General features: G+C 39.4%; 1 pseudogene; it reads left to right on the top strand.

Annotated features, from left to right (window-relative positions):
- LOC118015386 overlaps window positions 1-21,926 on the top strand; it is a 66,656-nt pseudogene that overhangs the window by 37,237 nt on the left and 7,493 nt on the right.

Raw genomic sequence — 21,926 nt, 5'->3', positions numbered from 1 at the left:
CCAGAAGACTGCTGCCTCTAGAAAGTTCAAGAGGCTTGTAATAAATAACCCTGTGTAATTCTAAAGAGGTCTGAAATGTTTAACTAGTTTTTAAATGTGAGCAAATACACATACACACAGCAGTCTAATATGCTTTAGCTTCATGTCCTGAACACAATAAAAATGTCCCATTATTGGTGTTCACAACACTTTAACAGCTTGGATAGATTATATTCCTTAGAGGAAGAAGGCAGCTACAATGCAAGGTTCAAGTTCCTGAAATTCAGACAGTTTTAGGACACATAAAAAAAAAAAAAAAAAAACCTTCCCATGGGAAGAATTAATTTCTCTCAAACAAAAGATAAGGAGTGAGAATTTGTTAAATTAATCCCATGTATTGGAGAGAGCCAGTGGAAATTCTCAGTCTCATAGGTGACTTTTGCAGAAAGGCTTAAACCAGCATTTTCCCGGGAGGCCCTATCCAGGTGTGTTAGAAGTGTACAAACATGAAAATATGGAGGAGATTTGCATATTCATTGCACAAAGTTTACATAAACTGACAAAGTTTGAACAGTTGATTCTCAGGCATTTTTCAAGTTCACATTTTATTGCTGCTACCTCTAAGTTAGGCAGTTGGAAAGTTCACTCATCTATATTCCTTCTCACTGGGCTAATAATATTGTCTTGGGTCCCGCGAGAGGATGTACATTACTTAATTTATAAAATCAGTGGTAGAGTTATGAGATATGAACACTGAAAGGGTTTTTGTTCTCCACCTCTCTGACATACAGAATTCGGTAAATAAGGCCGAGGTCATCTGAAATTTTCCTATGGTCCCTCAAAGTTGATTAACCACAGTTTGGAAAGCATTGAGCAAAAGGTGGAAAATGCACAGAAATCCACCTGAGTTTGGAGTACAGACTTTGGAGTCAAATAATAATGGGCCCTTGTCCCAGCTCTGTTTTCCATTAACTAAAATTTGGCAAATTATTAAACCTTTCAGAGGCTTTATTTTCTCTTCTGTGAAATGGGGATGATATTAAAGACTGTTTCATAGAGTTGTGCAAATTTAAAAAGATGCCTGTCAAGTGTCTGCTATAATGAACTAGACCTTGTTCATTATTGTTTTTAGAATCATTAACTCTATCCTTTGCTGCATGACTCTGATGCTTAATAGCATTGGGAATTTCTTCTGAGTAAATTTCTATAACCAGACCTTTTATATTCCACATTAGCACAAGAACTAAGATGATTCATGGAATGAATTTATATATCCTAAAAAAAAAATTGTTTGGGCAAACTAAGGTTATAGGTTATTAATCCAGTTGCCACATCACCAGCCCCACCCCTTGTCATGTTTCAACAGTGAACTAAGGTCACCATGCCCTTCTGTACCACCTCAGAGCCCCCCAATATTTTTCATGGTCATTACCCTTGTTTGTATCCACTTTTTAAAAAGAACCATATCTAAGACATTTCAGGAACAAGGGTACAATTAGGCATTGATTGTTTTCCCCCTTTCAGTTCTTCCATGTTAAAAAGAGGGGATAAAGAAACAAAACTCAGCAACTAGTAGGAAAGAGGATGTTAGATCCAGCCCTTGGCTGAATTTAATTTGAGGCATTTCAGTATGGTTATTTCTCAGAGTCATTGAGGGCTAATGGTGCAATCCGATTTTGCCCAGATGAATTTCCCATGACAAATGATATTGGCTCATCATTTGTGGTCATGACTGAGTGCCAGTATTTTTCTTCCTCCAAAGCTTGGGTAGGACAGCATGGAGCTCTTATGTTCCTTGGGACATTTGTTTCCAATTTTGCAAACACTATGAATGTGGTTATTTTTGTAGCTCTGTTAGGAAAGTGCATGGCATTTGGTTTTTCTTGTTGGAGTTAATTATAAATCATTAGGGTTCCAGTGCCCACAACAAAGTCCTTGGACCTTGAAGCTCAATCACTGGTGATTGCGATAGTCCTGCCCACACCCCACCCCCACCTCTTGTTAAATCCTCCATTTCTCATTATAGAGAAGGAGGGAGGAGGGGGCGTTATTTTAAGATGTTTTTATTGGCTTCTAAATGTGAAGCTTTGGTTCCAAGGTCTTCTTTTTTCCCAGAGCAAGATAAACTTTTTGGGGTTGTAAATCATGGGATTTTTTGCATCACTTGACAGAGTCCTTGTTTAAAAGCCATTCCAATTGCCTCGCTGATGACTTAGAAGTAGAGAGAGTTGCCCACGCATCATGAAAAGGACCCTTTCAGTAGCACTGGGCCTTCACCCAAATCTGTTGCTTTAGGAGGATAAATCATTCTATTTTCACCCACTCCCCACTTCCATCCCCCATTTATAGAAAACACCACTGTGACCTGACCAGTAACTGTAGTTCAAGCCACTGCCAAAACTGGGAGGCCCCAAGATGGCAAAGCTCAAAATAGGGGGCCCTCCTCCACCTCTGAACTGACCGCTCTTTCTGCCCACAGTCAGGAACCCATACCATTGGGCTGTCCCAAGCCCCCTATAATTATCCACCTCATCTCACTCTCCAGGATAGCATAGTCCCAAGTTTTTCCCATTAAAATATCTGTCCCATATGTCATTTTCCCATAGGGCTTTGTTTCCTGCTAGATAGTAAATAAGTAATCTAATTTAAAAAAACACCTGCATTCATGTATCAGTAGGCGCTGAATGGATAATGAAGAGAGGAGAAGACTTGTTTTCTACTTTTTTTTTTTTTGCCTCCAAACTCTTTCTTCATTCAAGGCCTTCTTTGGTTGAATCAGAGTGGGCAGCTGACACTCTCTTGGTCACCTCTACCCCCAAAGCTTGGAACAATACCTGGCACCTGGTAGGCTTCAAGAACTATCTTATGAATGAATGAGGGCCCATCCAACTGTTCCTTCCTTCCCCCACCCCTGGCAGACCCTCGGGGTGAGATGGGCTTGGAGCAGAGCTTGCACACCATGGAGTTAAGGAAATATATTCAAAAAGCACACTAGTTGGCACTGAAGACCACTAAGTCCTACCTTGCCACTTCATAGATGAGGAAACTGAGGCCCAGAGAGGGGAAGTTTCCCTCCCAAGGTCACACATTGAGTTACTGGAACAGAATCTGATTCAGGTCCCTTGATTCCCACATGGTTTGCTTCCATGTTCTTTACTTTTTAACATAAGACTTCTGGAGAAGAATAACTTGAGACAGTGTTCTCAACAGTTTCCTAATGAGGATTTACTTTTAATTACGCACACACACACACCTCAAGCCTTCTGATTATGGAAGGAGCAGAAGCTTCTGGTCCTGAATGTCCCCCACTCCCGTTTCACCCCCAGGAATCTCCACAAACCAGAGACACAATGATGACAATCAGCTTGAAAGCAAACATGAAGAGCTTGGAGATCATCTTAGTGTGGCTTCCCTTCAAAAGCAGACCCCAAGACTTGAAATCCTAGGAAGCACTGTGAGGAAATGAGGGAGGAAGTAGGCAGAGAAGGGAGGAAAGCCCATTAAGGAAGTTTCGAGGCACTAGTCACACAGTTACGAATGGCTACTGGGGTCTCTGTTCCATCCATCCCATCTGGAATCCTCTCAGACACTGTGTAAACACACCTCTAGAATGGTCCACTGAAGGGTATTTAGCCTCTAATTCCTGTCCCATATCAGTAGAAAGCCACTAAGAAGCATTAAATCTCTAGTGTTCCTGGCCTCCCCCACAAGACCCCTTAGTCTTTGCAGCCAGACAGCCCATGCATGCAGGGGCAGGAGCCTCAGCCTGTAAGGTTGATCAGGTGATTAAAAACTACCTCTGTTCAAAAAAAAAAAAAAAAAAGAGAAAGAAAAAGAGTGACCTACTCTTGAGAAAAACCTGTGCAATGTTGGAGGTGGAGTTTTAGCAGCACAAAAAAATTATATGAAACCTGGTGGGAGGCTGACCTCTTTTGCAAATAATATCCTTATTCCTAGAAAGCTCTTCTGCTCATTCTTCAGGTCTCAGCTTCTAAATAAATAGATAGATAGATAGATAGATAGATAGATAGATAGATAGATAGATAGATAAAATGTACTTGGGGAGGTTTTCCCTGCCTTGCTCTCATGCCCTTCCCTTTGGTAACACTCTTGCTTATAAATACATATTCAGTGTCCATCTTCCCCCACAGATTCTGCATTCTGAGTGCAGGAACATGTCTTTTTTACTCACTTCTATGCTGCCAGAACCTAACACAAAGTCTGAACACACAGGTATTGAATAAATATGTAACATATGTCATTTGCAGCTTCTATTTAATGTAGCTTCATTGAGTGTCGTATTTGCTTAGCATGGATGGATTGAATTAGACCTCCGGGCTTGTTTTTGCCTCTTTATACTTGGTCAGCTGAGCTTCTTCTGTGGATGGTAGGTAAGGCTGTTTCTCAAAGAAGCTTAGGTCAGTAAAAACTCAGGTGAGAGGATCTCATCAAGTTTCATTAAATGAAACTTGCTAAAACTTCCTCCCTCTAACCTCTTTACTGTCAGGACCCATTTATAAAGCACAGGGCTATAACTATAAAGGATTTAATCAGGTTTCCTCTTTTCTTGAGAGGATGAAAATTTAGCTTCCTTATAGAATAAGGTGTATGATGTTACCACTGTCTGTTTTGGGAAGGACAAGCCTACTCCACTTAATGACTTGCATTTTCTCTGGATTTTATATTCTTGGAGACTTCCACAGCAGTAGAAAACAGTGAACTGGCAGAAGAGCTGCCCCCAGAGAGTGGAGAGAGAAATGCATGAGTCATTCTTAGGGGACCATGCTTCGATTTTCTACCAATGTGTTTTTGGTCAAGACAAATAACAGTAACTCACTCATACTAATTCAAGTAAAGGGTGGAGGTGTTTATTGTAAGACTCAGGAAAGACAAGAAACAAGGCATCTTTGGGGTTTGGCCTCTAACACATTCTCTCTCTTTCTCCCCCTCCACCCTTCATTCTCTACATTCCTCTCTCTAACAACCACCTGGTTCATGATTTCTGCTTGAAGGTACCTATTATGTTCCTCTCTTCATACATTAACATTTTAATTCTACCTCCTACTACTAACTTGCAACTAGCTCTTTGTTTCTCAATTCCATATCCCCAAAAGAGGAATGTGATCTGCCCTGCTAGTTTGAACTGGAACAAACTCTAATAACAAGTCATGGGTTATTGACAAGCCCATAGCACTGCTAACTTCAAGATAAGTGTACCCTGGTTCCATCAGTATGGTAGGAAGGAGAGTAGAAAGAGAGAGTTCCAAGGCAAAGAATGCAGACATGCCCACTCAAGTGAGAGTGAAGGCAGAATTTCCTAAAAAAGGAGTGTAGATGGTACCAACAACCCAAAATATTAACTACCCTAATTCTCCCCCAACATGGGTGGGTATCTGGTGGCTAAGGATGCAGAAATGTAAATTAAGACTGTTGTATCAGAGCCTCTTCTCCATATTCTTCTGCAGGCTGACCATTTCCAACTACAGGCATCTTTGACTGCCTGGGGCTTTTCTTAGTCATAAGTGCACATTCAAACCAAGCTAGAGGTTCCTGAGTCAATGGCATCAGAAGCAGCACTTACTCAATGACCAATGGAAGTTGGTAAATGCCCCAGACACTTCGGCCCTTAGATGGGACAACTCTGAGACATGTTCTACACTTTTTCCCAGAGGTCCAGACTATAATTGAGCCCACAAAGATATGCTGCTCAATAGCATGGAATTTTCCAGATTAAGAGTTTGAACCAACACTTTGTCCAGGACTGTCCTCCAGATCTTGTTCTCCTTCCCCTGTGTCATGGTCTCTTGGCTCCTACCCTATGAAACAATCACCAAAAAACATTTAGGGACAGCAAGGCAATGACAAAATCCACGAATGTATCATTTCCTACAGTAAGGTTTTTTTCTGTGTGTTGTTCATTATAAAAACAGATCTTCTCAACTTGTGGAACAGATTGTATCTCGGTGATAAAAACAATAATTTACACCAGCTTAACAAATGAACCCAGTGGTCCAGCCTCAGAAAGATCTTCATAGTCAAAAAAATTCAGTCAACAACCAAAACGGTAATTAAAAAAAAACACAAGTTCTTCAAACAGAAAGGTATACTACGTCCATGCTTAAGAATTCAGCATCAACTTCATAAAGATGTCAACCCTGCCAAGTTAATACATAAATTTAACACAGTGCAAATAAAAATTATCAGCAGTATTTTTGAACTATTTTCATATGGAAAAATAAACAAGTAAAACTAGCCAGAAAAATCCTATTAAAAAAAAGTAATGAGGTCAAACTAGCCCTGCCAGATATTAAAATATGATATAAAGCTACATTAATTAAAGCAACATAATAGTGGCCCATAAATAGACATATCAGTGGAATATTCCAGTAATAGACCTAAAAACATACAGGAAATTAATATATGATAAAGACGTATTATTAAAGAAACAGTACTCACACAATGGGTAGCCATTTAGAAAACAAAAAATTGAATCCATTCCTCTAACCTCAAAACAAAATAAATTACAGATGGAGCAAACATTTAAATGTAAAAACTGAAAACCACAAAATTATTAGAAAAAAAAGGCAGAAATTGTTGTGCAATCTCAGAGTAGGGTAGGTTTTCTAAGCATGACATGTAAATCAGAAGTCTTAGAAGAGAAGATTGACAAATTTGACTACACAAAAATGTTAAAAACTTGAACAGCAAAAACTTCCATACCTAAAGTCAAAAGAATACCTTTTAAAAATGGGATAGATTTGTGTAATTCATACCATAAAAAGCTCAGTTCCCTAGCATATAAAAAGCTCCTAAAAATTATTATGCAAAATCAACGACTCAGTATTTGCCAAATGATGTGCCAAGGTTGCAAACAGACAGTTCATAGAAAAGAAAGTACAAATACTCTGAAAACATGATTAGTTTCAGTTGCAGTAAGTCTAAAAGAAAAATACACTCTTTTGTCTCTCCTTTACTCTCATACTACTTCACTTCTAAAACCAGAGGTGTGGGTCTTGCACACATCAAGCAATTCTGCAACTCCAGCTGGGTGTCCCATGATTTAACTTAATTCTGACACTACCTATCTGAAGATAGCGTCAGATCCCACAGGTGAAGGGCTCAGTCCTACAAGACTGCCCCCACTTCAAAGGTGAATCACAAATCCAGATTGTTATCTGTGCTTCTGATTCACTGGCTATAAATGGGGAAGTTCCCAAGATCCCCTCCTTCAGATCATTGAATCTGCTAGAGCAGCTTACAGAACTCGGAAAAGCATTTTATTTGCTAGATAGTCAGTTTATTATCAAAGGATATAATTCATATAACTCAAGAACAGCCTGATGGAAGAGATGCATAGGGCAAGGTATGGGGAAAGGGGCACAAAGCTTCCATGCTCTCTCTAAGTGTGGCACTCTCCCAGCACCTCAGTATGTTCACCCCTACATAGAAGCTCTCCAAACCCCATTCTTTTGGGGTTTTATTGAGGCTTCATTACTTCCTTATGTAGGCATGATTGATTGATTCAACCTTCACCTACACTCCCCTCCAAGGTGGGAGGGAAGGGGACTGTAAATTCCAATCCTCTAATCCTGGTTGGCTCCTATAGCAACCAGCCCCACCCACAGGGGCTTTCCAAAACTCAGGTGTAATTGAAAGGGGTTTGTTATTAATATCAAAAAATGTTCCTATCATTCAGGAAATCCCACAGGTCTTAGGAGATTTGTACCAGGAATCAGGGACAAAAAACAAATATATTTCTTATTATAACTAATACTTAATACTAAATCTTAATACTAATAAGGTAAGTGCAATTAAAACTATAGTTTAAATACCATTTTTCACATATCAAATTGGCCACATGGAAGTTTGATGTCACTCAGCATTGGTGAGGATACTGGGGAACAGGCAATCTCATACAATGCTAGTACAAGTATAAAGGGCAAAATCTATCAAAATTTAAACACATATATCCTTTGATTCAGCAGGTCTATTTCGGTGGGCAATTCAGAACCCTCTCTAAAACAGTGTTCAGGATGCTTTCAGGCAACCAGCTTGAGCAATGGAAACTTGGGCAAGGCAAAAAGGCCCAGAGTGACCACTAAGCTGATGCAGGTTCATTAACTGACCCACCTTAAAATAGCCATGGGCCCTAACTGACCAATACAACCAGGCACAGTTCCTGGGAGTACCAAAAAAGAGAAAATTCCATATGTCCCCATAGTCCGCACTCTACCCTATAACTGTGGCCGCTGACCACCACCTCAAGGCAGATAATTTCTCCTTTGTTGCCCTGCCTGCTGATTCCTTGCAGTCTATTCAATAAACTTTTATCTCCTTTGTTCTGCCTTGGGTGAATTCTTTCACTCCCATGCCACCAGCCCTCACACAATCAGGTAACCCCACACGGTCAGTTAACTTTTTCTATAATGGGTCAAAGAGTAAATATCTTAGGCTTTGGGCCATGTAGTCCCTGTCTCAACTATTCAACTTTGTTGTTGTAGTATGAAATCAGTCATAGACCGTAAATGAATGAATGAGCATGGTTGTGTTCCAATAAAACTTTATTTACAGAAGAGCTGTTGGTGGGATTTGGCCTGTGGGCCATAGATTGACAACTCTTGCTCCAGAACACAGTAGAATCAGAAAGGCTAGTCACACTCCCACTGTGGCAGAGACCATTGCTGTCCCCAAACTCCATTTCTTCCCCATAGTAAAAGATCTGCAGCTAGGACCTGGATGGCCTGTCAGAGACTGCATTTCTCAGACCCCTTTGTAAACTGGTGATTATGTAACTAAGCTCTCAGTGATGTGTAAGCAGAAGTTCTATTTCCAACCTCTGGTTCATTTGCTTAAGACTAAATCTCTATTTTGACAATGACCAAAATGACATTAAAGCCACATACTGAAAATGGCAGAGCTGCCATCATTCAGGGTGCCTAAATGACTGGTTGGGAAGAGTGGCCCACAGTCCTGCACATAAGAGAAATTGTTCCAAACCTAGTCTGAGGACGGAATCTTTTTGCCTCACAATCTCTTTCTGAGAAGTTAGCATTCCTGATAAAATGCTTAAGCAATTTCCTATGAACCTAAATGGGATTAAGGTTTACTCTGGGAAACCAATTACCCACATGCCCAATTACCCATACACTCAGTTGCCAACTGTCAATCAAAGGTCTAGTGACCTTTAACCAGACTTTCTTTTCTTTCTGTGTCTATTCTAACAGTGTTTATCTAACTAAACCCTTTTCCTATCAAGGCTCCCTGACAAAAGTGAATTTGGGAAGTGGCCTTCTAGGGTCCATTGCCCTTGTGTGCATGACCATAAGACTCTAATACATGCTTATAGCTAAATTGTCTGCAAAATTTTCTTTAACACTTGGGACACTCACCTGATACTGGAACAAGAATGAGAAATATTTTTTTTCTTTGAGCCATTAAATTTTGGTCTCTATTGCAGCCACCTAATCTACCTTAACACATTCATACTTTATAAATTAGTTTAATTTACCAAATGCTAACTATATGCCAGAGACTATACTAAGCAATTGACATGCATTATATGTCACCAAATACCATTTCTTCCCCATAGTAAAGAGCTGCAGCTGGGATTGGATGTCCTCTTGACTGTACCCTGATATGTGGCTGTGCCCTTAAAACAGGTAAGGGCTCAGATTTGCAGTCTTGGGAGTCAGAGCTCTGTTCACCCACTCATCCTGGCCCTGAAGGAATGGACGGTTCTTCTTGGAGAGCCTCTATGGCCCTTTCAGTGAACCAGCCTCTTAGGACTGTGAAGAATTCAGCTTAAGAGCAACAGAGCCTAGCAGGAAGAAAGAAAGAGGACTGGCTGCCCACCCATCATTTGAGAGTAAGAAAAAATTCTGGAATTAATAGAAATGTTCAGGTCATGTAAGTCTTAGGAGGGATATTTGGAGTTATTGCATATAAGGAAGGGTTTAAGCAATCTATTGGAAAAATCAACCATCTATGTATCCATCCCTTCACTATACAAGTAATTATTGAGCACTTACTATGTGCTGGGATGAGCAAAACACTGGGCAGGAGTGGGAGAAAGTGTTAAACAGGGAGGTGTTGGTCAAGAGTACAAAGTTTCAGTTATGCAAGATTAGTGAGACCTAGAGATCTGGGACGCCTGGGTGGCTCAGTCGGTTAAGCGGCTGTCTTCGGCTCAGGTCATGATCCCAGGGTCCTGGGATCGAGTCCCACATCGGGCTCCTTGCTCAGCAGGGAGCCTCCTTCTCCCTCTGCCTGCCTCTCCCCCTGCTTGTGTTCTATTTCTCTCTCTGACAAATAAATAAAATCTTCAAAAAAAAAAAAAAAAAAAAGACCTAGAGATCTACTGTATACCATGGTGCCCATAGTTAACAATAAATACTATATACCTAGAAATTTGCAAAAAGGGTAGATCTGAAGTTGAGTATTCTTCTCACTAAATAAGTAGGATGGGAAGAAACTCTTAGAGGTGATGGATACATTTATGGCATTGATTGTGGTGATAGTTTCATGGGTGTAAACTCATGTTCAAACTCATCAGGTCGTATACATTAAATATGTGCAGCTTTTTGTATTTTGATGATACCTCAATAAAGATGTTTAAAAAAAAAAAACACTAGCAATACAACAGTTAACAAGATAGTCAAAGAGATGTGACTACATTTATACCCTGTGATTGTGTGGCAGTTCATATAAGCCATCAAACATGGGATTATCTTGTAATTTCAGTTGTGTACTTTTTAGTTGACACTTGCATCCTCCACCCACCCCCCACAGTGCATCTACCCTCACCCAGGGGTAGGGGCATCCATGTATAATGACGGTTATATACAGCCAAATGCTTGTTTCATTGGCCTGCCCCCAAGACTGTAAATCTCAAGGAGTCATTTCTCTGGGTTCAGACTGTGCAAATGCAAAAGTCCCCATTTAAATGCAAATAGTCCTGCAGCCATGACACATTACATCATTGTCATTCATTAACACCTTTCAAGTGCAACAGCAACCAGGAGGTCTAAGAAATCTTGGAGAGGGAGAGAATCTAAGAGAGTGCTTCCAGGAAGAATAAGGCTAGCTGGCCAACCACAGCAGGGGGGTGGGAAGGGGCCTACCAAGAGATTGAATAAAAGTGAAGTGAGAATGAAAATTCTACTTGGAGTGGTTGAAAAACTCTTTTGAAGGAGAGACCAGGGGCAATGGGATAAACAGTAACAAAGTGAATGATGTCTGGTATTATGTAATTAACTACTCCTATATATTTTTACAAATATCTGAACCTCTTAATGGTTCACAGTCATTTTTGGAAGTAGGGAGGATATACCTTAATAACAATATGAGAAAAATCTTTACTCAGCAGGAGAACCAACCTACCCAAATAATTTTAGTTGGAGAAATAACTAAATTGGAAGCTCTGATGAGGGAGGAGTCCTCCAAGAGGTACTAGATGACCACTCTAGAGCTAATTCCAGAGTCTGGTTTTGTTGAAGTGGGGGTGGTCTATAAATTGGGGACATAAGCTGAATAGCTTGGATAATAAAGGAGTCTTCAAAGCCTATTTGGAGTAAGAGACAGGGAATGACCAGTTTGCTGGCAGAAGACAGAACAGGGATGAGACCTTTATCAGCTCTCTACAACGTGGTCTATGATACAAATCATCTTCCTTGTTTCTTCATGAAATCTTCAGTAAAAAATGAATTTTTTTTATGTGTCTTAGAACTGAGGGTTCACCAAAGACGCTAGTGAACAGCAGGAGCACCAGCTTTCCTCAGGAGGTCTGCCACATCTGGATTCCGATTACAACTATTTAAGCACCTCGAGTTGTACCGGACCCAATGCATGGAGCCTGCTGCTTAATGTGGGGTTAGATTTGGAGATGGGATTTTTTTTAATGGGAGTGAAAAGGTCTAGGATATTCAGAATACAGTATTTTTAATGGGACAACACCAATCATTGCTTCGTTTTCAAAACCAGTTCTCTACTTCTTAAAAATGAAGATGGCTAATTCTCAAAGCCAGGGGAACATAGTAGGTATAATTTCCCCCATTTTCAGGAGAGATGTGACTTTCACTAAGCAAGACTAGAGAATTCCACCAAGGTCACTTTTCTCAATGATGACAAGAAACAAAGAACCTGGCTCTCCACTGAGAGACAGATATAATCCATGGGGCCTGGGAGCCACATTTGAGCACAGAGCTTCATGAATTTGATCTAAAAGTAAAATCTATTTTCCTCTCCACCAGAAGGCTGCTGAGACACCATTGGGTGGCACTATTGCTTACATTTTGAAATTCCAGATAGTCAAGGCAAGTCACATTTCAAACCCACAGCAGAAAGAAGAGCAGAGCATTCTCCAAGGAGCCTAGAAGTCGGCATTCCACCAAGGTATATCACCAAGACAGTTCAACTACAGAAGGTTCAAGGTAAGTAAAATATAATGTCTTGGAAAATAACCCAACTCACATAAAAGACACGATCTACAGATTCAATGAGCATTAGCAACCCTCATTACAATTTCCATGCAATTTGACATCCTAAAGAGCTCTACTCTTGGTTTGAGATGGATTGCCAGCAATTGCCACTCACTTCTGTTTAGGGGCTAATGGGGGAAGGCATACTGTTTTGTGGTTTTTGCTTTCTGCAAACATGCTTAAGCCTTGGTTAGTCGATTACCCCCATGACTCCTATATCCATTTACAGTAATTTCTATTAAGAAAAGTTCCACCTCTTGCACTAATGGGAGCTTTGACGATCAACTCAAGGTCCCTAGCTACTATGTTTAGCTACTATTCCTGCTTGGAATTCCAAGACCTATCTCTGAATTATAGAAAAACGGATCTTTGAGGAATGTAATGATTCTGATTACGCCTCCTCTCACCTGCCCTTCACTAGCAGACAGAAATCAGCATGGGTGACAGCCAGGAAGTCAACAGTGAAAACAATCGTTACAGTTGTCACCGTCTGCCGTAACACACACAGGCGTACATGGGCCACACACAATGGGATTTCATTCAACAGAGCAACCCTGTATTAATTATATGTTTCACTGTTAATACTTTGTCACTAATTTAAATAGCTCCTTCCATGCTGCTTTCCCAGAGTAAAACCAGACATGCCCACTGCTCATTACATTACAATAAAGATTTTATTATCACAGTGAATTACATGTGCCACCTTTTTTCAGGGGCACACTCCCAGCTAGTGACAGCCAGAGGAGCAACAGGGGAGAAGGAAAAAAACCAAAAACATAAGTCATATATAAAACAGGAGGAAAAAGACAATAGAGAATTATACCAAAATTTGATGCAATGACTATGACTGGTGGTGGGAACCCTCCCCATCCAAGCCTGGTGCCTAGAAAACTAAGAAAAAGCTCCAAAGCAGTGACTTTAAGTAAAGTCCTCTCCTTACTACTCAAAGTGTGGTCCACATGACAGCAGCAACGGCATTGCCTGAGAGCCTGATAGAAAGGCAGAATCTCAGGCCTCACTTAGGCCCACTGAATCAGATTCTGCATTTTAATAAACATGCAGGTGATAAGCATGCCCACTGAAGCTTGAGAATTACTGCCATTGTCAGCAGTCACCAATATAGAATAAATGCCCCCCACTCCTCTCCATGACACCACATGAGCCCATCAGTACTCCGATGTCATCTAGAGATAAGGAAGGAAGATAGACGATACTGACTTGACTGACTTTAGCTGGAATAAGTTAGTATTACGTTTCCTGGCATCAAGCAGAATGAAGTCTCAAGAATGAGACCAAGTTAAGCTATCAAAAACTAAAGTGACTTTTTTTGCATAGCTAATTAATTGTTAAATCCACACCTTTACTATTATCAGCCTTCAAGCATCAGTTCACGTGTTTTTTAATGGGTCTATTATTTAAATTGGGTTCTTTGCAAGACAGTTTACATTTCTCTATCATCCATCCATGATAGGCCCACCAGGCTGTGTTATTCACTCAATACACGGTACACATCATCCTGCATTGTTAAGTATTTTTTTTATTTATATATTTATTTTGAATTCATTAATATTTGAATTTGTTAATGCAAGCCTTTTTTTAGAGCATCTGTGTAGGTTAGAATTGCTTTCAGCCCCAAGTAGCAATGCATATCTTACAGTTGCTTGCAAATTTTCACAATTCAATTCTCTTTCTGGCAGTTTCAGGACTGATGCAGAGGTTTAGCAATGTCACCCAGCACTCAGACTCTCCCTACCTTTCTTCTCTTCAGTCTTTACCATATTATCTTTTTATATTTGGGCTTTTTGCTTCAGCAGTATGGCTGACTCAAGTCCAAACATCACATCTTCACACAACCACATTTAAGACAAGAAAGGAGCTAATCTCCTCATCTCATTTTACTCAAAGCAAAATCCCTCCCAGAAGACTTCCTTTTATGTCTCACTGGCCACAAGTTGATCACATGGCCACCCCAAAATCTCTAGAGCAAATGGGGAATGGGATTACCAAACTAGGTTTGGACCCTGGACTCTGGGAAGTGGTCCATATTCCCAGATCATATTGTAGGCTGGACAAAATTGGGGGTCTCTAAACTTAGGAAGAAATGAGGAACAGCTGCTTTATAAGCAGCCAACAGGGTCTGATGCAACCACAATGCTCAAGGCATCCTTCTAGTCACTGTTTAGAATACAAAAATGAATTAGGCAACTGCAGGCCTAACTCACAACACTGGTTGTTTGCACTTAATAGACACTGGGTGCACTTAGCAGGCACTGAGACCCATGCGTGATATGATCTCTGCCCTCCTAAGGACCTTTTGGCCCCATCCCTAAGCACACTCCTCAGAGCTAACCACTCTTCACAGTTTGATGTATATCTGTGTAGGTGGATACCCCCACACTTATTTTTATTAAAATGTTATCAGTCTTACCAAACACTTACTATATTCCAAGAACTATTCTAGATGCTTGAAATAAAACAGTGAATGAGACAGATGCTTCAGAAGCATGCTTTGTTCACATTAAAATCTGCTTTTTTCTCATGGTTGTCTTGAAGGCCTACTTCTTTCTTTGTAATGGTTTTCTGTATCACATTCTATGTTTCTACCAAAATATATTTAATTATTCCCTTTTTAACAGACATTGGGGTTTTAATTTCCCACCATTGATGGCATACAAGATCTTGATGAACTTTCTTTAAAAGTACCCTATGAACACATACAGGAGTTTTTCTGTTGGACAGCTTCCTCAAGTAGCTTGCTAACATACTTTTTTCCTTTGTCTCCTCAACACGAGGCACAGTATTTTACACACAGTGGGTGTTTCGATAACATTTACTGAATGATCAGTCTCCACCATCCCCACCCAATCAAGAACCCCTTGAACTTTCAACATGACTTTTTTTTTTAATGTTTCAATAAGAAACTGAATTCTTGCATTTAGAGTACATAAATAAAAAATTTAAACCCTAATTCTATTTTGTAGATTTAAGTTATAATTCACTCAAGTTTATTAAAAGAATTCTTTTGGACTTTCCACCAACAATTTGGCATTTTTAATATGTTTTCATTATTAATAAAAATCTGTGTTTTAAGGAACACGTTTTCAGACTGGCTTTTGAAAGGGTCCCCAGAGAACCACTGTGAATAGCTACCAACGTGAAGAAAACCCAGCATTGACCATGTGAAGTTATCATCTGCATATCCACAGGGTCCCTGCCCAGAGGCTGTCTGGGGATCAGTGCTCCACATGGCACTCCTACTGTGTGACAAACAGCAGGGAAGATGTCTTCTTCCATATCTCACCCATCTGATGTGGGTGCCAGTAAGTGACAAATGAACACAATTGTTATTTGTGTTGAATGTGATAGATGTGGGCTACCACCTAATAAAGTGCTTATTAAATGTGCACATTTTTTGTCATTTAATAACCAAAGGGAACTCCGTACTTGCGGGATTGTGAAGAGAATTTCAAAGGCATGCGGCACCGAACTCAGCACGCACCAGCCACATCTTACAAAAGGCATGTAGGGTAAGTCAGGGATGGCTGTGAGGGAGCAAAAAATGCTGTACTTCAGGGAATTTGTGATTTGTGAACTTGGAGGATGAGAGGAACTTCTCCATATTTAAGAATGCAGAAACTAACAAGAACCCTTTAGGCACATAAAAGTTCAAACATTAGGGGGGAAGAAAATGAACGTATGAGTAGGTTAGTGCAGGGTTTTCAAATATTTTTTACTGCAACCCACAATAAGAAATACATTTTACATCATGACCCAGTGCAGACATGCCACACACATGTAACTGAAATGAAAGTTGCATAGAGTAATACCCTTACTACATGATATTTTCCATCCTATTCCATTCCATTTCAGTTTTTAATGAGGTCTGTGCCCCACTAAATTGATTTCAGGACTCACTGATGAATGGTTTATTATCACTGATGGTCAGCAGGTATCCACTGCAATTTTTTTTAAGTCACCTTCATGAAAGATAGGAAACTCGGGCACATAATCATCATATACCTACAGTTTTAGAATCATAAAAGATCTGGGTTTTAGTCCCTGCTCTATTACTAGTGTAAAACCTGGAAAAAGTGCTTAAATTTCATAAGCTTCAGTCTCTCCGTCTGTAAAGTGGGGATAATAACAGCATTAATCATATAATGTACTCTCAAATGACAACTACTATCTCCAATATCAGGAGGATGATGACGATGGTGATTTACTCACTCATCCTGAAAAATATCCCAGAAATGGGAACATAATCCAGGGGAGGGCAGGCACTACAAAAGGCAAGAAACTTCTGTGGAGATACCATTCCATTTATGAACTGCAGTTACCCAAATAAAGGTTTCCTAAAAACATAGTGATCACATTTTTCAAATTCTTAAAAGGCACAGTTTATAAGATACTGCTAAAACAAGTACATATACATGCATGTCTATAGCCGCACTATTCACAATAGCCCAAAGATGAAAACATCACAAATCATCATCAACAGATGAATGGACAAACACAATAGAATATTACTCATCCATAAAAAGGAATAAAATACTGCTACATGCTACAACATGGATGAACCTGCAAACCATCCTAACCAAAAAAAACCAGACACAAAAAGTCACATACAGATTTCATTTATATGAAATATCCAAAATAAGTAAGACCACTGAAACATAGAAAGCAGAATGGTCATTGCCAGGAGCTGAGAGGAGGGGAGTGTGGAAGAATATGCTTAATGGGTAAAGGGTTTTACTTTTGGGTGATGAAATTGTTTTGGAAATGGAGTGGTGATTGTACAACATTATGAATATATTTAATACCACTGAACTGATCATTTTAAAATGGTTAATTTTATGATATGTGACTTTCACCTCAATAAAATATGTTTCTTAAATGAGCATGCATAGTACATAAAAAGAAACCCACTAATTATTAGTGAGTTTTATCTTACTAATAAGTTCTTTTCAGCCTCTCAACAAAATATAATGTTATTATCACATTGTTATTCTTAAAAGATTGTTACAATCTAAAGGCATTAAGTCTGTCTTAATAACATTGACTAAAAAAATTCACATTCACCTCAAGAGATAGGAAGAGAAGCCAGCATCTAAAGAAAGAAATGTATTTAACAACACACAAAACTCCCACAGGGGCCACACAAATAGGAAAGGGAGACCCAGCCAAATCTGAATGCCAAAACATGGCACAAACCTACAGGAAGAAAGCCAAGGAAAGTTAATATTTTTAAAAGGCAAATTTATTTATTAAACCTGGAGATGACACCCAAAACAGGGAGGATGCTTTCATGGGACCAAGACTATTTCAACAAGCTAGAAGAGAAAAAGAGAGAGACTGAGAAAAAACAAAATTGAAGAATTTTATAGACTTTCTTCATTGAGATATATTTGACATACAACATTTTGTTAGTTTAAAGTGTACAGCATACTGATTTGATACATTTATTTTGCTTTGGTTGTCACTATAACATTAGCTAACACCTCTATCACATCACATGACTTCCATTTCTTCTACTGTTGGGAAAAATTAAGATCTACTCTCTTAGCAAGTTTAATTTTATAACAAAGTTTTGTTGTCTATAATCACTGTTCTGTGTATTAGGTCTCCAGGACTTATTTATCTATTATTTGCACAAAATAAAATTTAATGGGAGCAATATGACACGTATATCCAAGTGTCTTAAAACACCTATATTTTGGTGTTTTTAAAAAGGCGTAGAATGGTTATCTGGTAAATCTGGTTTAGGAGCTATGTGTTTTTTTAAAAAGACAAATTCCAGAGTCGTCAAAAGCGTTGAAGTGGTATAGATAAGCTTTGTCATTCCACATGGAAAATAATTCGTTTTTTCCCCAGTAACTTCACATTCCATTAGTCTGAACGACATGGTTTTTCTGTTTGTAACTTTAATTTATTATAGATCTGGCATTTGATATCTTTCTGTGAACAACATTAAAGCCCCTTCCCAGGGGTGCCTGGGTGGCTCAGTTGGTTAAGCGACTGCCTTCGGCTCAGGTCATGATCCTGGAGTCCCTGGATCAAGTCCCGCATCGGGCTCCCTGCTCAGCGGGGGTCTGCTTCTCCCTCTGACCCTCTTCCCTCTCGTGCTCTCTGTCTCTCATCCTCTGTCTCTCAAATAAATAAATAAAATCTTTAAAAAAAAAATAAAGCCCCTTCCCTTGTCTTACTGTTTTTGGGGTATGAAATCAGTCTTATTTTTATATACTTGTATATTTTCTTCACAATGAAAGTTATATAATCTCATTACGGCGAATTTGGAATGAATTCATCTCTAATACCAATACTCACTGAAGAACACCAAGTAGTTATCAGTGCTAGGAGCTAGGGCATTGGAGGTGAACAATAATGTGAACGTTCTGGTTATTTCCTCCATTCTGTAAAGGCATGTCCTGTTTTTTTTTTTTTTCCTTTGTTTTTGTGTTTTGTAGTTATAATTATAGCAAACAATTTCATATCCTTTTTACTTAAATTAGCCCTTCCATTTTGTTACATCACTAAATTTTTTAAAAGTAATATATGTTCACAGTAAAAATTAAAATAAATATTTTTATTGCTTGCAAAAAAAAAGACATAGGGTTTCAATTAAATAACTGATATGTGGCTGCTTAAAAAAAAAAAAAAAAGCAAAGTTAGATTTCATTGGTAGAAGTACAGTGTCCATATCCAAGGAAAGGACAGTAACAGTCCCACTGTAATTCCTATACTGAGTACCACATTTTATGAGGGACACTGATCCACTGTAATATATTCAAAGGAGAACACATTAGGTTGGTGAGGGGTCTAGAAAAATATTGCAAGAAAAATGGGAAGAATTTTGTCCAGGGGAGAGAAAGCAAAGAGAAACACCATACAAAGAAGATTAGGGGTTACATTCTAAATGATCAAATAAGAAAATTTCAGACAGTCAAAATCATCCACAAAAATACTCTAAACCACCTATAGAATACATTTATGTATTTTTGTTTATACGCACTGATGTTTGAAAACCTCAGAGGGAATGAACAAAAAAGGAAAGTTTCTATGCAACTCTTCATCCAATCTTTCAGATAATTTATCAACCCCTATCCATGAATGGGAGCTTGTATTAGATTCTTAGAGCTTCTGTTAACAAAGTACCACAAACCTGAGGGCTTAAAACAAAATAAATTTATTTCTCCACAGCTCTGGATGCTAAATGTCTGAAATCAACGTGTCAGCAGGACCATGCTCTCTAAGACTCTGGATAGAATCCTTGTCTTTCTAGCTTCTGGTAGTGGCTTCAGTCCTTGGTGTCCCTTGTCCTGCAGCAGCTGCACTCAATTCTCTTCCTCTTTTGCCATATGGCGCTCTCGCTGTGTGTCTGGGTCTTCACATGGCACTTTCCTTTTCTTATAAGAACCCCAGTCACACTGGATTAGGGCCCATCCTCACACTTCATTTTAACTTGATGACATCTACAAAGATCCTATTTCCAAGCAAGGTCACGCTCATAGGTGCTGGGACTTAGGACTTCAACATCTTTGAGGGACACAGAATTCAACCCACAACAGAAGAGTATGTAGAATAGATTCTAAGGTAAATTCGCTCCTGGCAAAGTGTCTACCATTAGGCTTTAACAGAAGCCCCTATACATCAATAGATGTGACTAGATAATGTTTGTTGATAGGGTAATTAATGTTTGCTAGACTTTCATGTAAATTTTCCTTGTTCCAACATACACACATACTGTATGAAACTCTGAAACCTGCAAAGCTTGGGGAAGGAGCTTGGTCAGCTGCTTTCTGTCTTTCTAAACTGACATTTTCAATGCTGACGCCACTGACCAGCTTCACTCTTCTGCCCTTGGGCATCTTGCTAGGGAGGTCAGGTTCTAAAGCCACAGATAAATACAGGCAGGCGAGAGGGGACTGTCTTGGCCTTGGCACTCAATAGCTACAGGGCTCAACCACCTCATATATAAAATGGAGAAAATAATACCCCCCCCCACGCACATACACAAGATCGTGGTGCATAAATGAGGTAATACTTGTGAGAACTGCACTGAGAACAAATGTTAGCCCCTTGCAAGTGCTCAACAATGGCAGTTGTGCTCACTGTCATTTTTTTTTTTAAGTGCAAGCTCTATTGTGTGAAAAGAGATTTAGTGAATTCTGCAGTGATTTTAAGGGAATTCTTACTTAAAAGAGTAAGTAAGCAATTTGGGCAATCCACAAGTGGTCCAGTCTGCTTTGCAAAACAGAGTTCCCCCTTCATAAACAGGTGTAAGCAAAAGCTGTCCCCATAGTCAGGGATGCCACAGGATGTTTGCTCTCCTCTGAACACAGTGGGATAACACCTACCTCACAGGATTATTTTAAAGATTAAGAAAATCACAAAGGAAAAAGGCATGGCCCAGTGCGTGGCACATAGCAAGGTGTTTGGGGGTGTTATTACTATTGTAATCACTTCTGTTACTAAGTTATTATTACAGAAGATTCTTGCCCAGACGAGATCAATCAGAAGACTCCCTTCCAACTGTTGGCAGCACGACTTTATAGGAAGACTCACTGCTGGGTATATTTTCCCATTTACTTAGTAAGAATATCTGCCTCATTAATATTTCAGGAAGAAATACAGCCCAGGGGTCCTAAGGGCTGAGATTTTTGAGGACTCATAAAAATGTTTATCCTGAGATATTCCTGGCAGCATTGTTTATAAATGTTAAGACTGAGAAATAACTAAAACACACAAAGTTAGAGACCTAGATAAAAATAATGGTGTGTGATTAAGAGCACAGGCTCTGGGATTAGCCCTATAGAGCAAATCTTCTCCTTCCCTTCCTTCCTCCTTCCCTCCCCAACCTTCTCTTTCCTATCTTTTTCTTCTTTTTCTCTTTCTTCTTTTAAGGTATTGTGATCCCTCTGGAGTCAGCCAGCCAGGTTTAAAGCTCCCCTCAGCCTTTGGCAAGTTAACCTCTCAAAACCATGCTTTCCTCTTATTCATGGAGCTATTGCGAGAATCAGAGCAGGTAAAGCACTTAGTACAGTGCTTGACATAACAAGCCTCCAATGATGATGAAGAGGTAATGATGGTGATGATGTAATGATGGTTATGATGATATGATGATGCCAGCACCATGAAAAATAATGCTGGAGGTCTATCTTTTCCTGCTTCATGAATAAAATTAATATATGTGGCTAAATACTAGGTCATGCAATAGAGGGATCACAATACCTTAAACCTGTGATGGGTTACTATCGCCTTTATACCTTTCTTTAGTGCCTGAACTTTTCTTTTACAGTGACTTTAGAATCTAAAGAAAAAAACTCTATTCTATTTTACAAGAAGAAGGAGAAGGAGAAGGAGAAGGAGGAGAAGGAGAAGAAGAAGAAGAGGGAGAAGAAGAAGAAGAAGAAGAGGGAAAAGAAGAAGAAGAAGAAGAAGAAGAAGAAGAAGAAGAAGAAGAAGAAGAAGAAG

Source organism: Mirounga leonina, unplaced genomic scaffold (assembly GCF_011800145.1).
Source record: "Mirounga leonina isolate KUSES-001 unplaced genomic scaffold, KU_Mleo_1.0 Mir_104, whole genome shotgun sequence".
In the NCBI taxonomy this organism is placed as follows: domain Eukaryota; kingdom Metazoa; phylum Chordata; class Mammalia; order Carnivora; family Phocidae; genus Mirounga; species Mirounga leonina.
Note: the sequence above shows the minus strand (reverse complement) of the source record. Positions and strands in the feature narration are given on the sequence as shown.